Here is a 10,452-nt window from a genome sequence, read left to right on the forward strand (position 1 = left end):
GATCCTGCTGCCCAAAACAAAAAAAAAGATGAATACCAGACGAGAGGACTATGGTTTAGTAGTTTACTTGCCTCACCTCCGTGCAGGCAAAGTGGGTTCACTTTCCACTCCATTGCCTGTCTCCTTTATGTGCCCTATGACTTTCTGACGACCAGAAAGGTGTCGGCGTAGTCTCCTTGTTGCCCTAAATCAGATGGGATATGCTCCAGATCCACGTGACACTGAACAGAATTAGCAATATAGAAAATGAATGGTTGGATACATTTTACAAAGATAGCATTATTTGTAAGAGGTAAGCAAAAATGTGAACAGTAATAATTCAAGTAATTTTAGGATAGTAATTAAAAAATATTATTCAAGTGAATGGGGTTTATTTAGGTGTGAGTCCAACCCTTGCAATAACTGTTTGAAGCTTAGGACCCACTGACATTACCAAACATTTGCATTAATTTTGGTGATGCTTTTCCAGGCTTTCACAGGCCTACAACATAGTTGTTTGTTTTGGTTTATTGCTTCCTTTAGAGTCTAACCTTTTAACTCTTTGACAACTAAAATCTATGCGCTATAGGGTTTAAAAGTCTGGAGATTGATTTGGCTTGCCTAAAACCAGGATCTCCTTTGTGTTTTGATGGCAGTGTGTACCCAGAGGTAATTATCTCACTGCGAATGGAATAGTCTCTCATATGGTTTGGTTGTGTCTTGACAGTTCAACTTGTATGGTAGGCATCATGAGCATCTTCTTTTGCTTTTATTTTAGCCTGTACATCACTTTGGTAAAAGTGAAATCTTTTAATGTCCCAATTTTGCAACCTGATTACTTTCAATTACTTTTGGATAACTCCAATTCCAAAGATGCTCACAAAGACAAAAACAAAATTGCTATCAATAATATAGGTGCGTGTGCGTGTGCATACGTGTGTTTGTTACCTCTGCGTCCATCATGCCAAGTCATTGCTGAATGAGTTGCCTCCCCTAAAAGTCTGCTGCCTGATTTATGCACCTCATTTTGTTGCCAGCGATAACAACTGAATTAAACCAAGGAACAAAAGAGATAAAGTGACAGCGAGACAGTGACAGTAACAATAGTGACAGTGAGTTTGCGCAGCAAAATTTAAGGCCAACCATATCAAACACCCACCCACACAACCTTTGGAGTGGTGCACATACTGTATTTCACCCAGACAGCTGGCAAAAAGAGTGGCGCATATAATGTACAAATGAGCTCATCCTCATGTCACTTGAACGCAATTTTTTCTTCTGTTGGGAAAATGATGAGGACCAAGTATTTTGTTTTCTCCCTTCCTGGGTTTATGTTCTATGATGTTGATTTGCTGCATGACTCATCATTTCCACATCCTTTTTAACCTATAGGCACACATCTGCCAGGCCAAGATTAGGCCAACAGAAATGTGATTAAACAACTTTGGCAACTGTCTTCTTGTGCATCTTAATAGAATTCACAAGTCCTTTCCCTCCTTGTTTAGGGCTAAATCCGGCTCTAGTGTTGGATGTTTTTTTTTTTTTTTTCCCTTTCACTTATCTGAAGTGAGGGCCCTCTTAGAGTCGACAACTGGCTTATTGCGCTCACGGGCAGGACAGAGCAGATTAGTCCAATTAAATGAAGCTGTGGAGGAAAAGGGGCTCAGTTTATACTCATCCTTAAGCCTCTATTCTGTTGCTCTAAAGCATCTGCTGGGGGGAGACTTAAATGACTAGATTGTAGGGAAAAAGTGAAAAGGACAAATGCATAAACAGGCTTGAGCAAACTCTCTATAGTGCCATCAATTCAAAGAAAGGAACTCACCAGTGGAAAGCTCTTCAAAAATGTTTTGTGTTTTAAGAGAACCACTAATTTAGTTTGTGGAATCTAATGCCATTCACACTTCTTAGAAACCTTGCTTAACAAAGGATTTAGTCATATTTGTTTTCCTAAAGAACTATTGGCACATTTAATTTTAGTCTGAAATGCTATTTTAGCTGACTACATATTCAATGCAATTATAATCCATTTGTCAAAATGAGCCATATTGACATGTAAATGTTTGAAAACATTGCATTATGCATGATGGCCAGCACTAACACGTAAAGAAATAATAAAGTGAAAAGCATCTTTTGAATACTCTGTCAGAATGTTATTTGTGGCCAAATACTTTGGTGATGAGAGCAACAGTAGACAGTTGTGCCATTGTTTTTACGTATATGCATCAAGGTTCGGACCTGTTTTCCTTGTTGTGTTCCACAAACACAGCTGTAATGTTAATGATCAGCCATTTGACAACATATTTTAAGTGAATTTGTAGTTAGAAACAGAAACAGTCTTGGTTAGGGATGGGTACCGAGCCCCGGTACTAAACTGGCTCTAGGGCTGTATTTTTCCAAACTGCAGTATCGATAAGCTCTACCCTTAACAGTTCTATATAGTTTTTGTTATTTTGATGTGTGGGTTAGGTATCGGTGTAACCGTGGTGACTCCTCCGCCATCCAAGCTCCACCCACTTGGGCTTCAAAGCTGCACTGTCACAGTGTCACCGGTTTGGGACCATGAGCTGCTAAGTGGGCGCTTTTGAAAGCTCAGAGAAGTGGGTTTTACAAACGTACACTCAGGCAGTACAAGCTGGCGTCCTTTACAAGCGCAAGCTGGGCTAGCTCTGTTGACACGAACGTAGCATCCATTCACTCTCTGGGCATGACTAATCGATTTATACTCAATGCAACTGTTGCGCCACCGTAAAAGTTATTCTTGGTTTTAAGTGATCATGCCTGGAGAGGGATGGAGGGATTACGTTGCAAGGTCGGTGCTCAATGCACATTTTCACAAATACAATCATTAATTCAAATGTCAGGGTGAAACACAAACAAGCTTAACAAACATATAGACAAAGTACATCCCACCTCACAGAAGTGCTTTTTGCAGCCCAACTGCATGTTCCAGCGAGTTTTTTTGTACATGTGATAATTATTTAATATTTGAAAATATAATAGTGACCTGTTCCAACATTTCTTTTTCTGTATATTTTATGTATTTTATTTGATGTCAGAGAGAAAACATAGTATTAATTCTAATTTTTTTGTTTTGGTGTTTTTCTGAACAAAAAGTACATATAAGATTACTATTTAAGTACCAGATCGATGAGCGATGTCATTGTGAGGAGTAGTATCATTAAATCTTAATGATATCCTTAACCTTGGTCTTGTTCTCATGCGCTTTACAATATTTTAATATAAGATGGGCGAGAGCGGTTTATTTCAAATAACGCATTTGAAGCTTTTGGATACCTGGACTGGTGGAAAAGTATTGATTTGAATTCTTTATTCATGCAATGTGTTATATTGCACTCACCAAAAACACTATCCACAACCGACTCTGGCTGTAGTTTTGTGAGTATGATAGAGAGACCCCACGAGAGCAACTTGCTTTGATTCACTTAGAGAAGTCTTTTTATCACTGAATTCATTTAAATTATATGCTGCATATAATTATTCTTCAACCAAATTAGGGCATCTTGATATTTTCTAAAACTATTACTATGACAATACGGAGAAGTTCTGGGTCGTCAACATGTCGACTGTTAAATAGATGTTGTAAATCTGCAGCACATTGCTCTCGATACACCTTCAATTGTGTGTCCGTTTGTTTGTATTAAAATTTTCTTAAATGGAAAAGTCCTCCATTTGAATGCTCATACTGATGGAATTGAATGATATAAATGTCTCAGTTATTAGATCATGAGAGTTTTTTTTTCTTTTTGAGTCGTCAGTGACTAGGATGAAGTGATGATGTGAAAAAGATACCTAATTCAACCACGCGTGTGAGAGACTTGCTTCAAGGTGAGGCCATTGTGTGAAATTGGCTAAAACAGAAAGGTTATAGAATTTGTTTCCAGCTAATAGATAAGCCCTAAGGCCTTAATGCGTACATATTTTGTCATTTTGCAAAAAAGGCAGATTTCCAGGACAGTCCTTTTGTTTACTTTCATTCAGAGTCGTATGCAGATCACTGCAGAATGTTTGCTTGGATGTAGGTGTAGCGAATATGCCTTCATCTTCAGGGCTGGAGACAAGAGTAAGCCCGGAGATGCCATCAAGTCTACTACAGCCTCACTTCAAAACAATGGAATGACCAGGGGACCCCTGCCATTTTACTTAACTAGGACATGCTAGGACTCAGGGAGACCCAAAATCCTGAGAAGGAGCCACTTGTCGAAAACCTCTCCAGACAACGGATGTGGATTCGAACGGCCTTAAAACAGACTTTTTGGAGCCTCCTCGGCAGGGGGGCCAGCCCGACGAACATTGACAATGCTGGATGAAGACCGACCCCAAGAGGTCGACATGGGAACTGCAGCATTAAACTTCCTATGCTTTTGATCAATCAAAATTACCTTGAAATGAAACATATTTGAATATATGTTTGTGTATTGCTTACTGTGTGTATCCTGCTAACTTTGCATTGATGAATCTGCTTCTCTATGGTAATAATCATTTCCCTGGTCCGGTTTATGAGTGTAGATATAGGTTTAAACTCACATCTTTGACTCCTAAACTTTGGATGCAGTCAGAATGAGATGTTTCCAGCTGAAGTATGAAAATTGATGCCGGTTATGAATTGTGAAATGCACAGAGGTTTTAAACAGGACAATTTAATAGACTCAAATCTAACTTTATTGTCATGAATTGAGGCTCACCTGAAACCTGAGCTGGAGGGGGGTGGACACCTCACCCCCTCCCCTTTTTCTTAAGGAGATAAAAAGGACCTGGCCGTTGTCTCACTCTCTCTCTACTTGACACTCTCTCAAAATAATTTTTTCGAGAATTGGCTCTTCAAAAATCTCGCCCTCTCCAAAACACGAGGTCCTCTTTTCAAAGAAACTTCTCAAACTCTCTCTTTCACCTCTCAATTTTCACGGTGTTTTGGCTACATTTTTAATTGCACTCCCACGCATCGAAACCCACCCGCGGTCGATTGGCACAAAGCTGAAAATTGGAGTCCTCCAAACCTTCGTCGCCACACACGTGGTGGACGCGCCAAACTCCGGTGGGGCAGCAAACGCTGAAGCAACACGCCAGTGTTGCCCTCTTTTCGAGCCCGACACAGTGAACCCAACCAAGCTTTGGTCCCGCTCCAAGCAGCCTTCTTCTATTTTTCCTTTTTTTGGTTGTTCTTCTATTTGCAAATGAGTGAAGGTCCTTCCCCTCTTCGCTCATCAAGTGAGCTTCAGCAAATTTTAGTGACTACTGTGTGTCTCGCAGAGGCTTTTCACAGTCGGTGCATACAAATTGAGTTAACGCTAGCAAACTTTGTGCATTTCATGGAGTCCGCCGACTTGACTATAGTCCTCCTTACGTTCACCTATCAGACGTCCCCTTTTTCCTTTCCTCCCAGTTAATTTCGATATGTGTTTTCTTAATTTTTTCTTCATTTAGGCTTGCTATATCGTAGTGTTTTCTTGTATGTTAGAACAGTTAATAAACATTGTCCATTTACAGAAGTTAAGCGTGAATTGTGTGTGTTTGGGTCAAGGTATATTAACCTCTATTTTATTCCAAGAGCTCACAACTTATTTTATTGTAGCACCTTCACATTTTATGACTGAGGTTTTTCGTCAAATTCCCCTCTAAATAACATACAACTTTGACATGGTGCCCCTAGAGGTGGGCAGGAGTAATGCAGGCATCGCTCCCGGCCGCTACAAACTATTGACACTCTTACGAGTGACCCCCATTTTTGCTACACAGGTATAGAAATCAAGCTGATGTTGAATACAGTATGCTCATTAGATATTCAATTCATCATACAAAGCTGTGGACCACAGAGCCAACAACAACAATGAAAAAACTGAAAAAGTCCAGTATATGAAAAATATCATTCAATTTTAATGAAGAGCCAATCACACATGCATTTGGCATGGATCATAACTCACTATGCCTCTCGGTTGCTAGCTTCAGTTTCTAATAGGAGCGCAGCTGAGTAGCTCCTCAGGGTGCATATGCCCTTTGCTATTCACAGAAGACCCACAGCAGGCTTGCTCCAGAAACTTCCTGGAAAATAAAAAAAAAGCAATTGAATTGCTCTGTGGGGTAATCTGTCTGTAATGGTAACACTCATGTGACATTTGAAATTAACTTTCATTGATACAACTCAATTGCATTGAGACTAAGGTTGTTCCGATCCGGTTTTTATGCTGCCGTTTCCGATCATATGGATTAGCTGCACACTCACTTATGATTATTTTATTAATCAACTATTTTTTAAAAATTATTATTATTATTATTATTTGATGAATCAGACAGTAAAAACATCCAATCCAAATTTCCATCCTTTTATTCTACAAAAAACATAACATTATCTCCAATCGACAATGCAGAAAATGGACAAATGCATGACTATTCAGTTACTGGTGTAGTTAAGGAAAGAGGGAGGGGACATTTCACTGCACACAGGCTGGTCTCTTGTTGGTTGCAAAGTACCAGCTGCGGGTGATAAGTCTTTGTGATCAGCAGTGAAGGGCATTGATTGACATATGCCAGTCGAATACTTTTCTACGGAAATCAGCCAATCACGATCAGTGGCCGATCGGTCGGAGCACCATTACTTGACTCAGTTTAATTCATTGTTACTTTCTATCACTGTTCACAGAAATTATGCCCACCCCTACCCCAGATAATTCCCATGGGTTGAGGTCGGGGGTTCGATTCCGGCCCCGGCCTTCCTGTGTGGAGTTTGCATGTTCTCCCCGTGCCCGCGTGGGTTTTCTCTGGGTACTCCGGTTTCCTCCCACATTCATAGGTTAATTGACCACTCTATATTGCCCCAAGGTGTGATGGTGTGTGTGTGTGTGTGGGGGGGGTATGTTTGTTTGTCTCTGTGTGCCCTGCGATTGGTTGGCAGCCAGTTCAGGGTGCATCCCACATACTACCCGAAGACAGCTGGGATAGGCTCCAGCACCACCGCGGTCCTTGTGAGGATAAGCGGTTAGGATAATGGATGGATGGGTAAATGCATCAGCTCCAACTCTTAGAATGCAAAAATGAAACTTTTGTTCAATGTTTTAAAACTTAATTGGTGCCACTTCAATCACCGAATACATGACCAAAACATCACATTTTTTGTTGAGCTGCAGGACATGAGGTATCTGCTTCTTGTCTATAGTATTATATTTATTATAATAAATTTTTTGGCTCCATCAAACTTGTATGCTGTATGTTTCGACAGGACCACGTCTGTCTTCGTGGAATAAAACGACACCCCCTATCTGCTGATTTTCTTGATTTTCTTCCACTATACTGTATCGATATGTAGGTAGTATATCTAGCGATGTGCAATGTCCAGTTTTCTTTTCATATGTGGATCTTTGGGAGAATGATTTCACCGCAGGAAGCTGAATTTTAGCAGGAGTTTGTTGGTTTTCGTAGTCTTGTTCCCTTTGCGTTCCCTTTGACTCATCCAGTGAAATTCCTTTCATGGGAACATCATTTTCACAAAATGTTTCACTCCCCGCTAGCGATGCCATATTGTTATGCTTGCCTTGGTAAAGGCTGAAGCTACGGAAGGTCCTTGGTGACAGAAGTGCGCCGCAGCAAAAGGGGGGAAAAATGCTATTATTTTTAAAAATCTTTCGCAACAAAAAACTTCAATTAATCGAAAAAAATAAATATCGGCCATGCCTAGTTATTACTATGTGTTTTTTAAGTACAATAATATAGAGTACTGTATCCTGTGTTAAAAATATATTTTAAAAATGGTCAGTTTTTGAGCGAGGCTGGACTGAATTAATTGATTTTTATTTTTTTTAATTGAATTTGTGATGAGCCATATTGTCATGATTAATATAAACTACAGACTACATTTACTTCCATTATCTGTTTTGAACCAAAATAGAAGAGGTGTGTAAATTAAAACACATTTGCTGTTTCTCAGCATTGTAAAATGCCAGTAGTGGTTTTCCAATGGGGTATATTGAAATTACTGGCAAAAAACAAAACCCATCTATCACTAGCGTGTTCACAACTGTACATTTAAAGTGGTGAATATTTGCATGCGGTATTTATAGGAGAGTGCCCAAGTCCGGTCCTCGAGAACCCCTCTCCAGCCTGTTATAGATGTCTCGTCCTTCAACACACCTGATTCAAATGATTGTGCAGCCAATCAGAAAGTGAGGTGGGAATCTAAAATCAAAACAGTCATGGTGCAACAGAGCCCTTTTCTTTTTGTCACTTTTTTCCCCTAAAAATAATTCACAAACTAGTGCCACCGTCATGACACAATCTGAGACCCGTCCTGCTTCTTAATCCGCCATGTTTGTTTACTCAGAAGTCTCGTTTTTTCTCGAGGGGTTTTGCGAGATTTTCCGTCTGACATGAGAATGTACGTGAATGAATCGATTCGTGTGTGTGATGTGTTAATCTTGCCCTGTGGCTGCACACCACACACGGTACGTTCAAAACTGTGTTTTTTTTTTTTTTCACATCACCTGTGGGGTCTCTCAGAGTTTGGAAGTCGGCCAACAATTTTTAAATCTTGCTGTTTGAACCAGGCTTTAGTGGACCGGACTTGGCCACCCCTGATTTTCAGGTCCTGCCAGAGCCTCGTCACTCTCACATTATTTCACTCATCACTTACCTTAAAACAATGTGGTCGCACACTCTGCTTGCCCCGTCATGTGTTGCTACTGATGTGTGGCGGTGGTCAAGTTCTTGAAAGCCTCAGCTATACAATCCAAACTTGACGTGAATGCCATTATATTTTCCTGGTTCACAGTTTAGAGTTGTGCATTATGATGGGACTTAATGACACGTGTTTCATTGTACTGGTAAGAGGCACTAAGAGGAAGGGGTGCGCGCGGTTGTTGAAAAAAAACAGTAACAATTAGTAGTTTACACACAATGGTGCATACAGTTAATATTGAAAAGCCTTACCAAATCCCATGAATAAATCTCAGCATGGGCTGCGTGGTAAGGGGTGGTAATGATGTTTAAAGTGTTTGTTCACGCTTGGGTATATGCTACGTTTTATGGGTTGGTGACTTGGTATTGTGGTTGTTTATTGGTTAAGGGGATGGCAAGCAGCCCGGGTTCATCAGATGTAGCGAGAGGGAAAGTGAGCAGACAGAGTTAAACATGGGATGGCATTGTTTTGTACATTGTTAGTTTGCAGTTCTTTGTTTCGTATCTGTCAAATGATTCTTGCTGCGAGCTCTGCCATGTGTATTGTACAAGACACCCTGTTTACCCCAGACAGGCCAAAATGGATGATATTCTGCTACAGGAGGTGAGGCAGCAAGCCATGAGTGATTTTGCTGTGCCTGTGTGACACCATGCATTTGTGGTATTGTCCTGAGTTGAAATGCATCTGTGCTGATGTTGTTCTGTGCTGTCACATTCTTGTACAATTCTCTTTCACTTCAATGCTATTGTCTTTTTGAGAGCTAGTCACGACATGGAAAATACAATAATAATTCACAAAGCCTACAGTGTCAAGTGAACATGAACATTCTTTTAATATGCTCTTGGTCGTATGTAAATCTAGTATAGTATTTTCAAATATTCTTTTCATATTGAATGTACTAGAAAACTGCGCATTTAGAAAATAATCATTCCACATACTAGTGATACATTTACTCAGAAATACATTCATGCGTGCAGCGTCATAAAAATCTGCATACTGTATGTTATCAGAGTATTTACATGTAAATCTAGTATAGTATTTTCAAATATTCTTTTCATATTGTATGTACTAGAAAACTACGTATTTAGAAAATAATCATTCCACATACTAGTGATAAATTTACTCAGACATACATTCATGCGTGCAGCGTCATAAAAATCTGCATACTGTATGTTATCATAGTATTTACATATTGACATGGTGGGTGTTGACCTTGCAAGGCACAGAAGAGAGCACGAATTCTGATATGCAAACACAAAGTGAAATGTTAGTGGGTCATCAGCATTATGTTGGAGCTGCACGTTTAGCACAATGGATAATAATACATTAAAATGAATGAGTGGCATTTGCAGAAAAATATTGCACGTTTGAATACTGTACAGACTGCATTCTCTGTTTATTTCCATTTTTTTACTTACAATGTGCCCCCCAAAATCCCCAAATAATTCCCAACAGGTGTCTTTTGTCTTTACTATTGTCTTTTCCATTTTGTAATTCAAAGTTACATCTATTCATTAAATATTTCCACTCTTAGTGCCTTTTTTTTTTTTAATAAATGCATCTCATTTTGCATCCATCATTTTGCATACATTGTGCACATGCCAAGTTTGATTGAGGTTTTTTTTTGATGCAACATCTATGGAATGAAAAAAGCAGCACACTGAATTACACTTAAGTAGCACCACCAGAAACCTGAGCCAAATAAGGCACAATATGTTCCCAACTGAATAAAAGATATCCCCATTTACCCATGCAGTATCTTAAAAAAAATTCTCCCGCTTGAAGTT

General features: G+C 39.6%; 1 protein-coding gene across 1 annotated transcript in view; it reads left to right on the plus strand.

The window, feature by feature from the left end:
- Positions 1–10,452, plus strand: part of brinp2 (bone morphogenetic protein/retinoic acid inducible neural-specific 2) — a 254,278-nt gene that overhangs the window by 44,734 nt on the left and 199,092 nt on the right. The gene's annotated exons all lie outside the window — the stretch shown is intronic.

The sequence above is a fragment of the Filicampus tigris genome, chromosome 10 (genome assembly GCF_054856515.1).
Source record: "Filicampus tigris isolate MCC_2025a chromosome 10, RoL_Ftig_1.0, whole genome shotgun sequence".
NCBI lineage: Eukaryota > Metazoa > Chordata > Actinopteri > Syngnathiformes > Syngnathidae > Filicampus > Filicampus tigris.